The 22,234-nt window shown below is 42.1% G+C and overlaps 1 long non-coding RNA gene across 1 annotated transcript in view; it reads right to left on the reverse strand.

The window, feature by feature from the left end:
* LOC145864424 (uncharacterized) overlaps positions 1–22,234 on the reverse strand; it is a 192,027-nt gene that overhangs the window by 72,730 nt on the left and 97,063 nt on the right. Inside the window, exon 2 of the long non-coding RNA XR_014382980.1 lies at positions 20,679–20,744. This is a non-coding gene — a long non-coding RNA (uncharacterized LOC145864424). The remainder of the gene's footprint in view (positions 1–20,678; positions 20,745–22,234) is intronic.

Raw genomic sequence — 22,234 nt, forward strand, 5'->3', positions numbered from 1 at the left:
CGGACAGTCTGAGCAGTGATGAAGGGTTATTGTGTTCCTGGTGTAACTCTGGCAGTTGTTGCCATTCTTGCAGCATGCCTAAGGCACGTTCACACAGATGAGTAGCGGACCCTGGGCATCTTTCTTTTGGTGTTTTTCAGAGTCAGTAGAAAGGCCTCTTTAGTGTCCTAAGTTTTCATAACTGTGACCTTAATTGCCTACCATCTGTAAGCTGTTAGTGTTTGGGATAAGGGGCAGTATTTTCACGGCCGGAAAAAAAATGTACCCAATTTAAACTGGTTACTACTCCTGCCCAGAAACTAGAATATGCATATAATTAGTAGATGATGATAGAAAACACTCTAAAGTTTCTAAAACTGTTTGAATGGTGTCTGTGAGTATAACAGAACTCATATGGCAGGCCAAAACCTGAGAAGATTCCATACAGGAAGTGCCCTGTCTGACAATTTGTTCTCCTTCTGTGGCATCTCTATCAAAAACACAGCATCTCTGCTGTAACGTGACATTTTCTAAGGCTTCCATTGGCTCTCAGAAGGCGCCAGAAAGTGGAATGACGTCTCTGCAGTCTCTGGGTGAAAAACAGCAGGAGTTTTTGTGAGTGGTCAGGCAGGGAACAATGACACTGGAGTTGCGTGTGCACGAGACAACTCCATGTTTTTCTTTCAGTCTATGAATTAATACAATGTCGCCCGTTGGAATATTATCGCTATTTTAAGAGAAAAATAGCATACAAATTGAATTCAAACAGCGTTTGACATGCTTCGAAGTACGGTAATGGAATATTTTTTTACATTTTTTGTCACGAAATGCACCCGCGCGTCACCCTTCGGATAGTGACGTCAATGCACGAACAAAACGGAGCTATTTCAATATAACTATGGATTATTTCGAACCAAAACAACATTTGTTGTTGAAGTAGAAGTCCTGGGAGTGCATTCTGACGAAGAACAGGAAAGGTAATCCAATTTTTCTTATAGTAATTCTGAGTTTAGTGAGTACCAAACTTGGTGGGTGTCAAATTAGCTAGCCTGTGATGGCCGAGCTATCTACTCAGAATATTGCAAAATGTGCTTTCGCTGAAAAGCTATTTTAAAATCTGACACCGCGATTGCATAAAGGAGTTCTGTATCTATAATTCTTAAAATAATTGTTATGTTTTTTGTAAACGTTTATTGTGAGTAATTTAGTAAATTCACCGGAAGTTTGCGGTGGGTATGCTAGTTCTGAACATCACATGCTAATCTAAAAAGTTGGTTTTTGATTTAAATATGAACAAAACATGCATGTATTGTATAACATAATGTCCTAGGAGTGTCATCTGATGAAGATCATCAAAGGTTAGTGCTGCATTTAGCTGTGGTTTTGGTTTTTGTGACATATATGCTTGCTTTGAAAATGGCTGTGTGATAATTTTGGCAGGGTGCTCTCCTGACATAATCTAATGTTTTGCTTTCGCTGTAAAGCCTTTTTGAAATCAGACAGTGTGGTTAGATAAAAGAGAGTCTTGTCTTTAAAATGGTGTAAAATAGTCATATGTTTGAAAAATGTACGTTTTCGGATTTTCGAGGACTTTGTATTTCGCGCCACGCCCATCATTGGATATTGGAGCAGGTGTTCCGCTAGCAGAACGTCTAGATGTAAGAGGTTTTAACCTGTTAGGGCTAGGGGGCAGTATTGACACGGCTGGATAAAAAACATACCCGATTTAATCTGGTTACTACTCCTGCCCAGTAACTAGAATATGCATATAATTATTGGCTTTGGATATAAAACACCCTAAAGTTTCTAAAACTGTTTGAATGGTGTCTGTGAGTATAACAGAACTCATATGGCAGGCCAAAACCTGAGAAGATTCCATGCAGGAAGTGGCCTGTCTGACAATTTCTTCCCCTTCTTGATTATCTCTATCCATTACAGAGGATCTCTGCTGTTACGTGACACTTCCTACGGCTCCCATGGGCTCTCAGAAGGCGGCAAAAAGCTGAATCGTGGCTTTGCAGGCTCTGGCTGACAAAAAGTAGCGCGTTTGGGTAGTGGCTGGTTACAGTACTGTGAGACTCAGGCGCGTGCCCGTGTCGACCGAATGCTTTGTTTTCTTTCCTCTGTTTACCTAAACGCAGATTCCCGGTCGGAATATTATCGCTTTTTTACGAGAAAAATGGCATAAAAATGGATTTTAAACAGCGGTTGACATGCTTCGAAGTACGGTAATGGAATATTTAGAATTTTTTTGTCACGAATTGCGCCATGCTCGTGACCCTTATTTACACTTCGGATAGTGTCTTGAACGCACTAACAAAACGGCGCTATTTGGATATAACGATGGATTATTTTGGACCAAACCAACATTTGTTATTGAAGTAGAAGTCCTGGGAGTGCATTCTGACGAAGAACAGCAAAGGTAATAACATTTTTCTTATAGTAAATCTGACTTTGGTGAGTGCTGTCTGTCTGTCTGTCTGTCTGTCTGTCTGTCTGTCTGGTGGCCAGTTTTGGGGATTCACAGAGGAGGCTCATTAATCTGGGGGAATAAGGCATGCTGGGTAATTGAAAGGCGGGCGTCTGGCAGGAGTTAAACTACTGTGTGTGTCTGTTGGCGGTGGGCTGGATTCAGACGAATGTGAATTGATCAGCTTCTCACCTCAAACCCAAAACCTGCCAACCCCCCTCCCTCTCTCTCTCTCTCTCGCTCTCTCCTGCAGCTCTCTCCACCTCTACCAAGTCTCCCTAATTTGTTTTTTCTACAACTATTTTGTCTTTCCCTTGTCTTTGTTCTTTAGCCTCTCCTTATCTTGTTCCCAGAGAAAGAGAGAGAGAGAGGGAGAGGGAGAGAGAGGGCCAGATAAAAACAGAGTGAGAGAGCTGACATTGCCTGCAGAGAGAGGAGCATAAGGTGAGAACAGAGAAGCGAATGATTGAATGCACATGATTATGCATTAATAGTGTGTCAGGCCGTGGCTGCTTTATTCAAATGACTGTCTCTCATGGTTATTACTAAACATGATACTGTCTGTCTGTCTGTCTGTCTGTCTGTCTGTCTGTCTGTCTGTCTCTCTCTCTCTCTGTGTCTCTCTCTGTCTCTCTCTGTGTCTCTCTCTCTCTCTCTGTCTCTCTCTCCCTCTCTGTGTCTCTCTCTCTCTCTCTCTCTCTCTCGCTCTGTGTCTCTCTCTCTCTCTCTCTCTCGCTCTGTGTCTCTCTCTCTCTCTCTCTCGCGCTCTCTCTCTCTCTCGCTCTCTCTCTCTCTCTGTGTCGCTCTCTCTCTCTCTCTCTCTCTCTCTGTGTCGCTCTCTCTCTCTCGCTCTCTCTCGCTATCTCTCTCTGTTAGAAGTCAAATGGGTGGCTTTGTAGTTGAACGATGAGATGAGCGGATCAACTCTTGACTGACCTTAAACTTCATTGTAGTTATGTTCCCCAAATGGGAGGATTGCGTGCGTGTTGACCTGAGTCCTGAAGACCTTCTCCCAGGGCCATGTCTAGAGGCATGTGAAGTGACCCAGGTATCAATACTTAGTTGGTCAACACCACCACAGATTGAGTCTTCACCCCTCTCATTATACACTCCCCCTCGTTCCTGTGTCTACTTCCTAAACCATTAAAGGTTTGATTGACAGCCGGGCTGGAAGGGGTTTGTAGGATATGACAGCATTCTATTATTAATCTCATTAGCATAAACAGAGAAAGAGAAAAGAGGAGGGAGAGAGAGAGAGAGAGGGTTAATGAGAGATCTGTGGACTACTGGGACTCAAGAGGAAATAACAAATTCAAAATGAGTTGTCTTCTGAGAGAGATAGCGCAGAGCAACAGGCCTAACCCCCACTATTACACCTGCCCAAGACCTGGGGATTGCTAGCTGCAACCTAAGAAGGTATGTACCAGATTCTCAACATGCTCTGCTCACACCTACTGTGATGGTCCGTGGTTCGAGCCTAAACCACACCAAAACAACACTAGATACAATGGAACACAAAGCTTTTACTATCTCATCCTGGAATAAACAAGGCCTGAGGTCATCTGCCTTTGGTCTAAAGAGCAGGAACCCAGACTTCACCAAAGACATCAGGAAATACAGACATTGTCATCCTACAAGAAACATGGTATAGAGGAGATGGACCCACTGGTTGTCCTCTTGGTTACAGAGAGCTGGTGGTCCCATCCACCACACTACCAGGTGGGTGGTATAGAGGAGATGGACCCACTGGTTGCCCTCTAGGTTACAGAGAGCTGGTGGTCCCATCCACCACACTACCAGGTGGGTGGTATAGAGGAGATGGACCCACTGGTTGCCCTCTAGGTTACAGAGAGCTGGTAGTCCCATCCACCAAACCACCAGGTGGGTGGTATAGAGGAGATGGACCCACTGGTTGTCCTCTAGGTTACAGAGAGCTGGTAGTCCCATCCACCACACTACCAGGTGGTATAGAGGAGATGGACCCACTGGTTGTCCTCTAGGTTACAGAGAGCTGGTAGTCCCATCCACCACACTACCAGGTGGTATAGAGGAGACGGACCCACTGGTTGCCCTCCAGGTAACAGAGAGCTGGTAGTCCCATCCACCAAACTACCAGATGTGAAACAGGGAAGGGACTCAGTGGGTATGCTAATTTGGTATAGAGCAGACCTAACCCACTCTATTAAATTAGTCAAAACAGGAACATTTTACATCTGGCTAGAAATTAATGAGGAAATTATCTCAACGGAGAAATATGGCCTCGTGTGCTACCTTTATCCCCCCACTAGATTCCCCATACTTTAACGATGACAGCTTCTCCATCCTAGAGTGGAAGATCAATCATTTCCAGGCCCAGGGACATGTACTAGTCTGTGGTGACCTACATGCCAGAACTGGACAAGAACCTGGCACCCTCAGCACACAGGGGGACAAACACCTACAGGGAGGTGACAACATTCCCTCCCCCATATGCCCCCCTAGACACAACTATGACAACATAACCAACAAAAACAGGTCACAACTCCTGCAGCTCTGTTGCATGCTGGGTATGTTCATAGTCAATGGTAGGCTTCGAGGAGACTCCTATGGTAGGTACACCTATAGTACACCTTCAAGTTTTCATAACAATCGGTAATCGGTATTTTTGGCCACCGATTTGCCATTTTTTTTTTACACCTTTATTTAACTGGGCAAGTCAGATTAAGAACAAATTCTTATTTTCAATGACGGCCTAGGAACGGGGGTTAACTGCCTTGTTCAGGGGGGATTCGGGGATTCGTTTTTGCAACCTTCTGGTTACTAGTACAACACTCTAACCACCTGCCTTACATTGCACTCCACAAGGAGCCTGCATGGCAGGCTGACTACCTGTTACGCGAGGGCAGCAAGAAGCCAAGGTAAGTTGCTTATCTTATAAAAAACGATCAATCTTAACATAATCACTAGTTAACTACACATGGTTGATGATATTACTAGTTTATCTAGCGTGTCCTGTGTTGCATATAATCGATGCGGTTCCTGTTCATTCCTCATGGAATCACAGCCTACTTCGACAAACGGGTGATGATTTAACAAGCACATTTGCGAAAAAAAGCACTGTCGTTGCACCAATGTACCTAACCATAAACATCAATGCCTTTCTTTAAAATCAATACACAAATATATATTTTTAAACCTGCATATTTCGTTAATATTATCTGCTAACATGAAATTCTGTCACATCTCTAGCGTTCATTGCACGCAGTCAGGGTATATGCAACAGTTTGGGCCGCCTGGCTTGTTGCGAACTAATTTGCCAGAATTTTACGTAATTATGACATAACATTGAAGGTTGTGCAATGTAACAGGAATATTTAGACTTAGGGATGCCACCTGTTAGATAAAATACAGACCGGTTCCGTATTTCACTGAAAGAATAAAGGTTTTGTTTTCGAGATGATAGTTTCCGGATTCGACCATATTAATGACCTAAGGCTCGTATTTCTGTGTGTTTATTATATTATAATTAAGTCTATGATTTGATAGAGCAGTCTGACTGAGCGGTGGTAGGCACCAGCAGGCTCGTAAGCATTCATTCAAACAGCACTTTCGTGCGTTTTGCCAGCAGCTCTGCGCAATGCATTGCGCTGTTTATGTCTTCAAGCCTGTCAACTCCCAAGATGAGGCTGGTGTAACCGATGTGAAATGGCTAGCTATTTAGCCGGGTGCGCGCTAATAGCATTTCAAACGTCACTCGCTCTGAGACTTGGAATAGTTGTTCCACTTGCTCTACATGGGTAAAGCTGCTTCGAGGGTGGCTGTTGTCGATGTGTTCCTGGTTCGAGCCCAGGTAGGTTCGAGGAGAGGGACGGAAGCTATACTGTTACACTGGCAATACTAAAGTGCCTATAAGAACATCCAATAGTCAAAGGTATATGAAATACAAATCGTATAGAGAGAAATAGTCCTATAATTCCTATAATAACTACAGCCTAAAACTTCTTACCTGGGAATATTGAAGACTCATGTTAAAAGGAACCACCAGCTTTCATATGTTCTCATGTTCTGAGCAAGGAACTTAAACGTTAGCTTTCTTACATGGCACATATTGCACTTTTACTTTCTTCTCCAACACTTTGTTTTTGCATTATTTAAACCAAATTGAACATGTTTCATTATTTATTTGAGGCTAAATAGATTTTATTGATGTATTATATTAAGTTAAAATAAGTGTTAATTCAGTATTGTTGTAATTGTCATTATTACAAATAAATTTAAAAAATCGTCAGATTAATCGGCACCGTTTTTTTTTTGGTCCTCCAATAATTGGTATCGGTATTGGCGTTGAAAAATCATAATCGGTCGACCTCTACTGTAGACTACTTTATCACTGACCTCAACCCAGTTTCTCTCAGAGTGTTCAGTCAGCCCACTGACAACTCGATCAGACCACAGCAAAAAATCTGTCTACCTGAATAGAGCAATATTCAATCAATCATGACTGTGAGGCATCAAAGCAAACGAATATGCATAACACTAAGATATGCTATACATGGAAGGAATGTAGTGTGGAAATCTACCAAAAAACAATTAGGCAACAACAACTTCAATCCCTTCAAGACAATTTCCTGGAAAAAAGGTTTCACTGTAATAGTTTAGGTTTTTTAATTGTCAGTAGAAAACATAAACAGTATATTTGACCTCTCAGCTTCCCTATCAAATCTAAACATTTCAAACCTAAGAAAATTAACAACGATAACAAATGGTTTGATGAAGAATGCAAAAAAACTCAGAAAGAAATTGAGGAACCTATCCAACCAAAAACATAGAGATCCAGAAAACCTGAGTCTACGCCTTCACGATGGTGAATCACTAAAACAATACAGAAATACACTACCGAAATAGAAGGAACAGCACGTCGGAAATCAGCTCAATGTAATTGAAGAATCTATAGACTCTAACCACTTCTTGGAAAATGGGAAAACTCGAAATAAACAACAACACGAAGAGTTATCTATCCAAAACGGAGATGTATGGGTAAACCATTTCTCCAATCTTTTTGGCTCGATAACAAAGAGCAAACAGCAAAAACATATAAATGATAAAATACAAATCTTAGAATCAACAATTAAAGACTATCAGAACCCACTGAATTCTCCAATTACCTTGAATGAACTACAGGACAAAATAAAAACCCTCCAACCCAAAAAGGCCTGTGGTGTTGATGGTATCCTCAATGAAATGATCAAATATACAGACAACAAATTCCAATTGGCTATAATAAAACTCTAACATCATCCTCAGCTCTGGCATCTTCCCCAATATTTGGAACCAAGGACTGATCACCCCAATCCACAAAAGTGGAGACAAACTTGACCCCAATAACTACCGTGGGATATGCATCAACAGCAACCTTGGGAAAATCCTCTGCATTATCATTAAACGCAGACTTGTACATTTCCTCAGTGAAAACAATGTACTGAGCAAATGTCAAATTGGCTTTTTACCAAATTACTGGATGACAGACCACGTATTCACCCTGCACACCCTAATTGACAAACAAACAAAACAAAACCAAGGCAGTCTTCTCATGCTTTGTTGATTTCAAAAAAGCTTTCGACTCAATTCGGGATGAGGGTCTGCTATACAAATGGATGGAAAGTGGTGTTGGGGGTAAAACATACGAAATTATAAAATCCATCACAAACAACAAGTGTGCAGTTAAAATAGGCAAAGAGAAACAGATTTCTTCCCACAGGGCCGTGGGGTAAGACAGGGATGCAGCTTAAGCCCCACCCTTTTCAACATATATATCAATGAATTGGCGAGGGCACTAGAACAGTAGCAGCCAACTAGAATCTGAAATCAAATCAAATTATAAAATAAAAATAATTCACATTTTCAAACAAGCCACAGGAGTTTTTTTTACAGCGAAAATTAAGACGACTTTCGAGTAGTAAGACATGTATAAAGGAACAGATGCCATTAATAAGAAGGGGCTAGAAGCTTCTTATATGGTGAGTTACCGAGTGGCTAGGACAGGCAAGCCCCATACTATTGTGGAAGACTGCCGCGGATATGACTGGGGGAAAAAGCCCCCCAAAAACTATACAGACAATGCCTTCATTAAACAACATTGTTTCACGATACATCAGTGACATGGCAGGAGATGTTTTGAAACAATTACTGCTTTGCACACAAGCTAGTGATTTCTATGCATTACAGCTGGATGAGTCAACAGCACAGCTCCTGGAAACAAAAGATGGAGCCAAAGAACATGGCTGACATTTTAAATTCTCCCAAACAATTGTGCTATTATGTTATTTATTTATTTATTTAGCGTTATTTTTTAACCTATTAATAATGTTGCTGCCACCGTCTCTTATGACCGAAAATAACTTCTGGACATCAGAAAAGCGATTGGAAAAAACTTTTTCCTTTAACGAGTCCGACGAGAATGATATCCTGCTTTCACGGAAAAGGGGCCTCAAATCGGGCATCCTTCTGAGAATCCGGAGGCGAACCAGTAAACTCTCACTGCCTTCCAATCAATGGAAAATAAAATTGATGACCTACGATTAAGATTAACCTACCAACGGGACATTAAAAACTGTAAAATCTTATATTTCACTGAGACGTGGCTGAACGAAGATACGGACAATATGGAGCTAGCGGGATTTTTCATGCACCAGCAGAACAGAGACGCTACCTCTGGTAAGACGAGGGGTGGGGGTGTGTATCTTTTTGTCAATAGCAGCTGGTGCGTAATGTTTAATATTAAAGTCACGAGGTATTTCTCGCCTGAGGTAGAGTACCTCATGATAAGCTGTAGACCACACTATCTACCAAGAGAGTTCTCATCTATATTATTCGTAGCCGTCTATTTACCACCACAGACCGAAGCTGGCACTAAGACCACACTCAACCAACTGTATGAGGCCATAAGCAAGGAAGAAAATGCTCACCCAGAACTGGCGCTCCTAGTGGCTGGGGACTTTAATGCAGGCAAACTTAAATCAGTTTTGCCAAATTTTTACCAGCATGTCACGTGCAACCAGGAAAACAAAATCCCAGACCACCTTTACTCCACACACAGGAATGCATACAAAGCTCTATGTGAAAATGTGTTCGTATTATAAATTGTATTTTAATGTTTAAGGACTCTTGGAAGATTAGTCCAAATGTCATCCCTGTAGACTGCCCAAAACTAGTGCATTACAGCTGTAGACTTATCATATAGTTATCAACTTAGGATAGTGCCTAAGCAACACACCAAGTAGGAAAACCCTAGATATGGCATTAGCAACAATGCCATGATAATAATTTTGCCAGAACATTGGACGTATATAGAATACAGTCCAATTAGATGACTTTTGTGTGAGAATGATATTTTGTATATCTTTTGTTTATGCTTTCATTCCTTTTCGGTTCAGTTCCTTTGACACTTAGGAAGTGATAGAGCCATAAACAAAGTCCCCATACAACCATCACTTAGTGCCACAACGCCGCTCATTGGGGAATGAATGTAATTATATATATTTCATGAGTGTGTGTGCGTTGTTAACATCTGCCTAAGTTACTGCCAAGATCTTCCAGTCTGGACGACGGGTCCGGAACGGCGACCCCAAATCCGGACACCCATGGCCTATCCTTGTGGCGGCATGCCCGCTGTCAGAGAGCCTACCAAGGTAAACCACCAGAGGGGGGAACCGCAACGGCGATCACCAACCAGGACATCCCCTGGCCCTTCCTGGGGTACTTTGCAGCTTTCAGGGAACCTACCAAGGTACACCACTAAAGGAGACCGCAACGGCAATCACCAACCGGACATCACTGCCCATCCTTGTGGTGGACTGCTCCGCTTTCAGAGAGCATACCAAGTTCAACCACCAGAGGGGACTGCAACGATGATCTACAAACGGGACTTCACGTGGTCATGATTTTATGTTGATTTGTAACTTGCAGGATAAACAAGATCCAAACCACCAGGGGGGGGTATGTCATGACGTTGGCCTCCTTGAGTACAGCGAGCACAGTTGACCCCCTCCCCCTCTACCATCCACCTACTTCTGTACCATCTCCCTCTGTGGTCAGAAGGCGGTCGTAAATTCCAAAAGGAATGTCCTGCCTCATGGCCACAGTTTTGAGACAGAGTGAGTTTTCATAGAGAACAAAGGATTCTTCCACCTCACAGAATTGGAGAACCGAACGACATTTATGTTCTGGAGAAGGTATAAAAGATCGGTGAAGAATCCAGCTACGAACTGGTCTGTTTGGTACAATTTTATGAAACTCATGAGAGACAATACGGCCATATTACCATAATAATGTTTATATACTAGCCTCAGCGATGAGACTTACATCTAAATGGTTGTATAAAATTAATGAATAAGGATGGAACTGTTTGTGATATTGTGTAATATGATTTTGGACTGTTTAATGAAGGAAACTCCAATTCCCTTTGGAGTCTTAACTAAGTCATCGGCACACCCCCAGGGACACAGACAGGACCTGGCGTCATGTGACAGACTTTTCTACGTTCAGTATATAAACCCCCACCCAGGGTTTCTTTCTTAGACCAGGTCTCCACTCCATTACGAGTTGGCCAATAGGTTTGACCATGCATTACTCTACTGAACTTTAACCATACCACGTGGTTAACTTTTTAGACTATCGATACCGACAGAATAATAACAAGTCTTTGATATTAACCTGTTAGGGCTAGGGGGCAGCATTGACACGGCTGGATAAAAAACATACCCGATTTAATCTGGTTACCACTCCTACCCAGTAACTAGAATATGCATATACTTATTACATATGGATAGAAAAGACCCTAAATTTTCTAAAACTGTTTGAATGGTGTCTGTGAGTATAACAGAACTCAAATGGCAGGTCAAAACCTGAGAGATTCCTTTACAGGAAGTGGCCTGTCTGACCATTTGTTGAACTTCTTTTCCATCTCTATCATTTACTAAGGATCTCTGCTCTAACGTGACACTTCCCACGTCGTCCATAGGCTCTCAGAGCCCGGGAAAAAACAGAATGTCGTCATTCCAGCCCCAGGCTGAAACACATTATCGCCTTTCTCAAGTGGCCGATCAAGAGACACTAGCTTATGCGCGTGACCCCGACCGCCCCCGCCTTTGGGATTTTTTCCTCTGTTTGCCGAAAAGGAGATTCCCTGTCGGAATATTATCGCTTTTCTACGAGAAAAGTGTCGTAAAAATTGATTTTAAACAGCGGTTGACATGCTTCGAAGTACGGTAATGGAATACTTAGAATTTTATTGTCACGAATTGCGCCAAGCGCGTGACACTTCTTTAATATTTCGGATAGTGTCTGGAACGCACGAACAAAACGCCGCTATTCGGATATAACGATGGATTATTTTGGACCAAACCAACATTTGTTATTGAAGTAGCAGTCCTGGCTGTGTATTCTGACGAAGACAACAAAAGGTAATGACATTTTTATAATAGTAAATATGATTATGGTGAGTGCTAAACTTGCCGGGTGTCTAAATAGCGAGCCCGTGATGCCTGGGCTATGTACTTAGAATATTGCAAAATGTGCTTTCACCAAAAAGCTATTTTAAAATCGGACATATCGAGTGCATAGAGGAGGTCTGTATCTATAATTCTTAAAATAATTGTTATGCTTTTTGTGAACGTTTATCGTGAGTAATTTAGTAAAATGTTAGCGAATTCCCCGGAAGTTTGCGGGGGGTATGCTAGTTCTGAACGTCACATGCTAATGTAAAAAGCTGGTTTTTGATATAAATATGAACTTGATTGAACAAAACATGCATGTATTGTATAACATAATGTCCTAGGGTTGTCATCTGATGAAGATCATCAAAGGTGAGTGCTGCATTTAGCTGTCTTCTGGGTTTTGGTGACATTATATGCTGGCTTGAAAAATGGGTGTCTGATTATTTCTGGCTTGGTACTCTGCTGACATAATCTAATGTTTTGTTTTCGTTGTAAAGCCTTTTTGAAATCGGACAGTGTGGTTAGATTAACGAGAGTCTTGTCTTTAAATGGCTGTAAAATAGTCATATGTTTGAGAAATTGAAGTAATAGGATTTTTAAGGTTTTGAAAATCGCGCCACAGGATAGCAGTGGCTGTTACGTAGGTGGGACGAATTCGTCCCGCCTAGCCTAGAGAGGTTAATTACTAGTCTGCAGCTAGGAATTCAGTATCATTGAACGCGAAGACCGACGAAACATCCATTCTATAACGACATGAACGAATGTCGCTTTGAAAGACCAATTCTAACCAAGAGAGAGAGAGAGAGAGAGAAAGAGAGAGAGAGAGAGAAAACTCTCCAACAGAACAGAACTCTCCAACAAGGATCCCGACGACACACTGAGCGTAAATATATATATTGATTGCAATTGTTCCCGAATGAGTGAGCGTTCATGTGCAAAGAATTAGCATTTCAATTGTTAATATTTATCAACTCTATAGTGCCGTCTCCGCTGCCCCCATCCCCTTTTGTTTAACAGGCCGCCATGCCGGTTTAGCCCACTAGGGCACATTCCTCTACCATTTCTTTGTAACGATACCTACTGTTCGGTATGCATTGCTGTTGAATTACTTAATTTAGTAAATAAATGATTTTAAGACAATTGATGTATGGATGACTTAGTGAAGACTGGGTTCGTGCAGATAACAACAATTTACGACGTTTGGAATGAGACTGACGCGAGGTAAACAAATACATCATTAAATCAGAAGACTCAGAGATCAGATATTATGATATCAGAAAGATATATTAGGAAAATGATAACTTTGTAATCTCAATATTTTCCTTGGTGCCCCGACCTTCTAGTTAATTACAGTTACACGATTAATCAGTTTAATCGCGTAATAATAATTACAAAGAGTTATTTGATAAACATGTCTTCAGTTTAATGATGCCCAAAGACACGACAGTATCCTGCCTTGGCAAATCGCGCTGTTAAGACACTGATGCCCTTTGCAACCACGTACCTATGTGAGAGTGGATTCTCGGCCCTCACTAGCATGAAAACTAAATACAGGCACAGACTGTGTGTGGAAAATGATTTAAGACAGACTCTCTCCAATACAACCCAACATTACAGAGTTATGTGCATCCTTTCAAGCACACCCTTCTCATTAACCTGTGGTGAGTTATTCACAATTCTCGATGGACAAATAAGGTTTTATATGTAGGATGGTTAAATAAAGAGCAACATTATTGATTATTATTATATTATAATTTGTGCCCTGGTCCTATAAGAGCTCTTTGTCACTTCCCACGAGCCGGTTTGTGACAAAAACCTCCCACTCATTCTTATGTTTAATAAATGTATCGTATAGTGTGTGTGTGGCAGGCTTACAATGATGGCAAAAAACAACATTTGAGCGTGTGCTGACCCTGGTGCTAGAGGGGGTACGCAGCTGGAGGTTGGATGTTTGAAGGGGTACGGGACTATAAAAAGTTTGGGAACCACTGTCCTAGAGCACACAAAAAACAACATACCTCGGCCTAAACATCAGCGCCACAGGTAACTTCCACAAAGCAGTGAACGAACTGAGAGACAAGGCAAGAAGCACCTTCTATGACATCAAAAGGAACATTAAATTCGACATACCAATTAGGATCTGGCTAAAAATACTTGAATCAGTTATAGAACCCATTGCCCTTTATGATTGTGAAAATGGTACAAACACCAAAATATCCTCTGTGTACAACATAAAACACAAAATAATTAATGCAAAGGAGAATTAGACAGATACCCGCTAATTATCAAAATCCAGAAAAGAGCCGTTAAATTCTACAACCACCTAAAAGGAAGCGATTCCCAAACCTTCCATAACAAAGCCATCACCTACAGAGAGATGAACCTGGAGAAGAGTCCCCTAAGCAAGCTGGTCCTGGAGCTCTGTTCACAAACACAAACAGACCCCACAGAGCCCCAGGACAGCAACACAAATAGATCCAAACAAATCATGTGAAAACAAAAATATAATTACTTGACACATTGGAAAGAATTTACACAAAAAAAGCAAACTACAATGCTATTTGGCCCTAAACAGAGAATACACAGTGGAAGAATACCTGACCACTGTAAATTACCAAAACGTAAGGAATGCTTTGACTATGTACAGACTCAGTGAGCATAGCCTTGCTATTGAGAAAGGCCGCTGTAGGCAGACCTGGCTCTCAAGAGAAGACAGGCTATGTGCAACACTGCCCACAAAATGAGGTGGAAACTGAGCTGCACTTCCTAACCTCCTGCCAAATGTATGACCATATTAGAGACACATATTTCCCTCAGATTACACAGATCCACAAAGAATTAGAAAACAAACCCAATTTTGATGAACTCCCATATCTACTGGGTGAAATACCACAGTGTGCCATCACAGCAGCAAGATGTGTGACCTGTTGCCACATGAAAAGGGCAACCAGTGAAGAACAAACACCATTGTAAATACAACCCATATTTATGTTTATTTATTTTCCCTTTTATACTTTAACTGTTTGCACATCATTACAACACTGTATATAGACATAATATGACATTTGAAATGTCTTTATTCTTTTGGAACTTCTTCGAGTGTAAAGTTTACTGTTCATTTTTAATTAACTTTTGGGTATTATCTACTTCACTTGCTTTGGCAATGTTAACATATGTTTCCCATGCCAATAAAGTCCCTTGAATTGAAGTGAATTGAATTGAGAGAGAGAAAGAGAGAGAACTAATGAGAGATCTGTGGACCATTGGGACCAAAGAGGTAATGTATTCAAACTGAGGTGTCGTCTGACAAAGAGAGAGGTAATGTATTCAAACTGAGGTGTTGTCTGACAAAGAGAGAGGTAATGTATTCAAACTGAGGTGTTGTCTGACAGAGAGAGGTAATGTATTCAAACTGAGGTGTCGTCTGACAAAGAGAGAGGTAATGTATTCAAACTGAGGTGTCGTCTGACAAAGAGAGGTAATGTATTCAAACTGAGGTGTTGTCTGACAAAGAGAGGTAATGTATTCAAACTGAGGTGTTGTCTGACAAAGAGAGAGGTAATGTATTCAAACTGAGGTGTTGTCTGACAAAGAGAGAGGTAATGTATTCTAACTGGGCACAGAACCACGATGCTAGCCTTAAGACAAACATAGGGTGAACTAACAGTCATAAAACAAATATATTCTAACTAGAAAACACTCGAATGTATACTGACTGATTAAACAGAACATGTCATCTAAGTATTAACCAGCTTAGATACCAAGATCAGACTAAATCAGGGTGGTATGGCCACAACCCATTTTCTCCCCGAATTACAGCTCATCGCTGCAACTCCCAAATGGCCACGGGAGAAGCAAAGGTCATGCGTCCTCCGAAAACATGACCCACCTGACCACACTACTTCCTATCCAACTTCTCGCTTAACCCGGAAGTCAGCCGCACCAATTTGTCGGTGGAAACAGCTCAACTGACGACCGAGGTCAGCTTGCTAGTGCCCAACCCTGCCACAAGGAGTAATTAGAGCGCAATGAGCCAATGAAAGACCACCAGCTAAACACTCCCCTGCCCCCGGAAACCGCTGGGCCTATTGTGCGCCGTCCTATGGGGCTCCCAGTCACGGGATCGAACCCCAGGCCGTAGTGGCACCTCAGCACCAAAATGGAGAGCTTTCGACTGCTGCGCAACTCAGAACCCACCCTCCTATCTCTTTCACTAACGTAACTCTCTCTCTCTCTCCCTTCCTCTCTCCCTCCCGTCTCTCTGTTCTGATCGTGTAAGTAGGGCACATCAATTTTTCACACGCCGCTTCTCTCTCTCTCACTTTCTCTCCGTCTCTCTCGCTCCCCTCTCCTCTGTCTCTTTTCTGTCTCTCGCAGTCTGCTGACGTAATGCAGCCTTCATATCATTTTCTCTGCTAGAAAACATCTTTCACTTCCCCTTCTACCTGTCTCTCTCTATCTCCTTATCTTTCAACCTAGTTCTCTCTCTCTCTGTCTATCCCTCTCATTTTTTTGTATCTATGTCACTCACTCCATCTGCCTCTCCTTTAGTCTCCCTCTCTCTTCCACATCTCTCTTTCTCTCCCTCTTCCTCTCTCTTCCATTTCCATCTTTCTCTCTCTCTCTCTCTCTATCTCTTCCTCTCCCTTCCTTTCTCTCTCTCTCTCTTCCTCTCTCTTCCTTTCTCTCTCTCTCTTACATATCTCTCTTTACTCTTTCTTCCTCTCCATCTACCTTTCTCTCTCTCTCTCTTCCATATCTCTCTTTACTCTTTCTTCCTCTCCATCTGCCTGTCTCTCTCAATGGTCTCCCTTTCACCCTTGACATTTCCTCTACCTACTACTCTCTCTTGCTATTCCTCCTCCTGTCCATCCCGCTCCCTTGTTCTCTTCCCTTACCATTTCTATCTCTCTCTGTCCCTCCTGTGGTTACTATCTGCTCCAGTAACATGGCTGGGTGATACACACTGAGAGGATTAGAAAGTGATGTAGTCCACAGAGAGAACACTGTGAGAGGGAGGGAGGGAGGGATAGATAGAAGAACTGCTGTGAAAGGGCTGGGTTAAAAGAAGTAATCCCTCTCACCCTCTGATATGTGTTGCAACAGACAGACAGACGACAGACAGACAGACAGACAGACAGACAGACAGACAGACAGACGCAGACAGACAGACAGACAGACAGACAGACAGACAGACAGACAGACAGACAGACAGACAGACAGACAGACAGACAGACAGACAGACAGACAGACAGACAGACAGACAGACAGACACACACACACACACGTGCAGCGTTATAAAGACATGGAGATATGGAGATGGTAGAGAGTGATGTGTGTGAGAGAGGAGATGAGAGAGAAAAGCGTAAAGATGAAACAGAGGAGAAAAAGAGAAGGGAAGAGAGAGGACAGTCGAGGGGCGAGAGGAGAGCAGAGATAAGAGAGTAGAGGAGAAAGGAGAGAAGAGAGGAGAGAGGAGAGAAGAGGAGAGAGGAGAGGAGGGTAGAGAGGAGAGTAGAGAGGAGAGAGGCGAGAGGAGAGAAGAGAGGAGAGAGGAGAGAGGATAGAAGAGGAGGGTAGAGAGGAGAGTAGAGAGGAGACAGGAGAGAAGAGAGGAGAGTAGAGAGGAGAGAGGAGAGAAGAGAGAAGATGAGGGTAGAGAGGAGAGTAGAGAGGAGAGAGGAGAGAGGAGAGAAGAGAGGAGAGTAGAGAGGAGAGAAGAGAGAAGAGGAGGGTAGAGAGGAGAGTAGAGAGGAGAGAGGAGAGAAGAGAGGAGAGTAGAGATGAGAGTAGAGACGAGAGTAGAGACGAGAGTAGAGAGAAGAGAGGAGAGTAGAGAGGAGAGAAGAGTAGAGAGGAGAGAGGAGGAGGGTAGAGAGGAGAGAGGAGAGAAGAGGAGGGTAGAGAGGAGAGAGAAGAGAAGATATTTACTGGTATTGTAGTTAACATGGTTGGTATCCCCATCCACTGACACCACCATACATATCAATACCACACTATTACCACTGATACCACCATCTCACATACTGTAATACATATCACTACTGCACAGCCACACCCATGCATGCACCAACAAACACACAATCGCGCACAACTGATATATACATGCTATACACAAGAATAGACTGACAAAAAAACATAGAAATAGAAAACAAGAAAACCAACCAAACACCCCCCTGTCACGCCCTGACCCATCTACTATAGAAAATTACTTCTTACAAGGGTCAGGACGTGACAGGGGGTGTTTGGTTGGTTTTCTTGTTTTCTATTTCTATGTTTTGGGTTCTAGGTTTTCTATTTCTATGTTGTTGTTTTTTTGGGGTTGATCTCCAATTGGAGGCAGATGGTCCTCGTTGCCTCTGATTGGAGATCATATTTAAGTAGGGTTTTTTTTGTCACGCCCTGACCCATCTACTATAGAAAATGACTTCTTACAAGGGTCAGGACGTGACAGTATCTGTTTACTATTTATAATTTTACCAACTTTATTTTTACTTCACTACGCTCCTAAAGAAAAATAAATGTACTTTTTACTCCGTACATTTTCCTCAAATGTACTCATTACATGTTGAATGGTTAGCAGGACAGGAACATGTTCCTATTCACATCCCTGGTCCTCCTTACTGCCTCTGATCTTACTAAAAACAAATGATGTCTGATTGTTGGAGTGTGCCCCTGGCTATCCGTACATTTTTAAAAACAAGAAAATCGTGCTGCCTGCTTCGTTTAATATAAAGAATTTGAAATTATTTACACTTTTACTTTTGATACCTAAGTATATTTAGAACCAACTACATTTAGACTTTTACTCAAGTAGTATTTTACTGGGTGACTTTCACTTTTACTTGAGTAACTTTCTATTAAGGTTTCTATACTTTAACTCAAGTAGGACAATTGGGTACTTTTTCCACCACTGCCCAAATGGCACCCTATTCCCTTTATAGTGCACTACTTTTAACCAGGGGGGCCCATAGCGTTCTGATCAGTAGTATTGTACAGTATAGGGAACAGGGTGCCAATTGGGATGCGACCAGTGTCTGTGCTGAATACATTCATGTCATTTCCACCCACTTCCCAGCTGATGTCTCATTACTTCTACTGCAGGGTGCCTAACAGGCTGATGTCTCATTACTTCTACTGCAGGGTGATTAGCAGGCTGATGTCTCATTACTTCTACTGCAGGGTGATTAGCAGGCTGATGTCTCATTACTTCTACTGCAGGGTGATTAGCAGGCTGATGTCTCATTACTTCTACTGCAGGGTGATTAGCAGGCTGATGTCTCATTACTTCTACTGCAGGGTGATTAGCAGTCTGATGTCTCATTACTTCTACTGCAGGGTGATTAGCAGGCTGATGTCTCATTACTTCTACTGCAGGGTGATTAGCAGGCTGATGTCGCATTACTTCTACTGCAGGGTGATTAGCAGGCTGATGTCTCATTACTTCTACTGCAGGGTGATTTGCAGGCTGATGTCTCATTACTTCTACTGCAGGGTGATTTGCAGGCTGATGTCTCATTACTTCTACTGCAGGGTGATTTGCAGGCTGATGTCTCATTACTTCTACTGCAGGGTGATTAGCAGGCTGATGTCGTATTACTTCGCGGCCACAAACCCCAGGTATTAATGCCCATCTCCCTCTACAGCCAAAGGTTATCTAATGTTTACATCTAATGTTTACTTTACATCTAATGTTTACATCTAATGTTCACATCTAATGTTCATATCTAATGTTTACATCTAATGTTTACATCGAATGTTTACATCGAATGTTTACTTTACATCTAATGTTTACATCTAATGTTTACATCTAATGTTTACATCTAATGTTGACCTTACATGTAAGGTACATGAAACACAAATAGAATTGATTGGCCATAATGACCATCGTTATGTTTGGAAGAAAAAGGAGGATGCTTGCAAGCCGAAGAACACCATCCCAACCGTGAAGCACGGGGGTGGCAGCATCATGTTGTGGGGCTGCTTTGCTGCCGGAGGAACTGGTGCACTTCCCAAAATAGATGGCATCATGAGGGTGGAAAATTATGTGGATATATTGAAGCAACATCTCGAGACAACAGTCAGGAAGTTAAAACTTGGTCGCAAATGGGTCTTCCAAATGGACAATGACCACAAGCATACTTCCAAAGTTGTGGAAAAATGGCTTAAAGACAACAAAGTCAAGGTTTTGGAGTGACCATCACAAAGCCCTAACCTCAATCCTATAGTAAATTTGTGGGCAGAACTGAAAAGTGTGTGCGAGCAAGGAGGCCTACAAACCTGACTCAGTTACACCAGCTCTGTCAGGAGGAATGGGCCAAAATTCATCCAACTTATTGCGAGAAGCTTGTGGAAGGCTACCCGAAACATTTGACCCAAGTTAAAGAATTTAAAGGCAACGCTACCAAATACTAATTGAGTGTATGTAAACTTCTGACCCACTGGGAATGTGATGAAAGAAATAAAATCTGAAATAAATCATTCTCTCTACTATTATTCTGACATTTCACATTCTTAAAATAAAGTGGTGATCCTAACTGACCTAAGACAGTGAAATTTTACTAGGATTAAATGTCAGGAATTGTGAAAAACTGAGTTGAAATGTATTTGGCTAAGGTGTATGTAAACTTCTGACTTCAGCTGTATATGATGTTGGTGCTGGACATGATGAATATGAAGTTGACAAAATTGTGAAATGTCCCTTTAAAAGAGTGTAAAATAAAAGCTTGTACTGTAAATAATGTTTTGTTACGTACCTGTCAAAGCACCTCTCCTGTCCTCCTCAATGACTTGTACAGTTGTGACATGATATCCATTTGCTCCTGTAGAAAATCAAAATACAACAAGGAATTTATTACAACTGTATTTTGAAATGATAGCTTTTAGTTTCCAAATGGCAACCTATTCCCATAGGGCTCCGGTCAAAAGTAGTGACCTATAAAAGGGAATAGGATTCCATTTGGGATGCATTCCACTATTCACCCCCTACTCAATTTAGATAGGAGTAACTGGTACTGGTAATAGTGATGATACAAAGGAAAGAAACGAATGTGAAAGCATTTGGGACGGAGGAATAATTTCTGTTTAGAGGAGGTGAGAGATGGCTCAGGTGTGGGGACGTCCTCTAGATTATCAAACGAACCAAAGGCTGACAGAGATCAAAGTGATTTAAAACGGTGGCAGGAAAGCAGAGAGAGTGTCAGAGTGATAAAACCGTAAGTGACTGTTGCAAGAGTTCAGAGTTGTGTGGATAGACACTAGAGGGTAGATAGGAAAATGTTTACATGGGGAAATGAGAAAAATTTAGAAAGATAAAGAGAGCGAGAGCACACTGGCAGATGAGAGGAGGGAAAGAGAGAGAAAGAAAGAGAGGTGAAAATGAGCAGATTATAGAGAGGAGAGGAGAGAAGCTGTAAGGTGTCAGCGTTATTACCTAGCCTGGTGATCTAGAGTGTTATTACCTAGCCTGGTGATCCAGAGTGTTATTACCTAGCCTGATGATCCAGAGTGTTATTACCTAGCCTGATGATCTAGAGTGTTATTACCTAGCCTGATGGTCCAGAGCGTTATTACCTAGCCTGATGATCCAGAGTGTTATTACCTAGCCTGGTGATACAGAGTGTTATTACCTAGCCTGGTGATCCAGTGTTATTACCTAGCCTGATGATCCAGAGTGTTATTACCTAGCCTGGTGATCCAGAGTGTTATTACCTAGCCCGATGATCCAGAGTGTTATTACCTAGCCTGGTGATCCAGAGTGTTATTACCTAGCCTGATGATCCAGAGTGTTATTACCTAGCCTGATGATCCAGAGTGTTATTACCTAGCCTGATGATCCAGAGTGTTATTACCTAGCCTGATGATCCAGAGTGTTATTACCTAGCCTGGTGATCCAGAGTGTTATTATCTAGCCTGATGATCCAGAGTGTTATTACCTAGCCTGATGGTCCAGAGTGTTATTACCTAGCCTGATGATCCAGAGTGTTATTACCTAGCCTGATGATCCAGAGTGTTATTACCTAGCCTGGTGATCCAGAGTGTTATTACCTAGCCTGATGATTCAGAGTGTTATTACCTAGCCTGGTGATCCAGAGTGTTATTACTTAGCCTGGTGATACCTAGCCTGATGATCCAGAGTGTTATTACCTAGCCTGGTGATCCAGTGTTATTACCTAGCCTGATGATCCAGAGTGTTATTACCTAGCCTGATGATCCAGAGTGTTATTACCTAGCCTGGTGATCCAGAGTGTTATTACCTAGCCTGATGATCCAGTGTTATTACCTAGCCTGATGATCCAGAGTGTTATTACCT

This window comes from Salmo salar, chromosome 27 (genome assembly GCF_965601325.2).
Source record: "Salmo salar chromosome 27, fSalSal1, whole genome shotgun sequence".
NCBI classification, from domain to species: domain Eukaryota; kingdom Metazoa; phylum Chordata; class Actinopteri; order Salmoniformes; family Salmonidae; genus Salmo; species Salmo salar.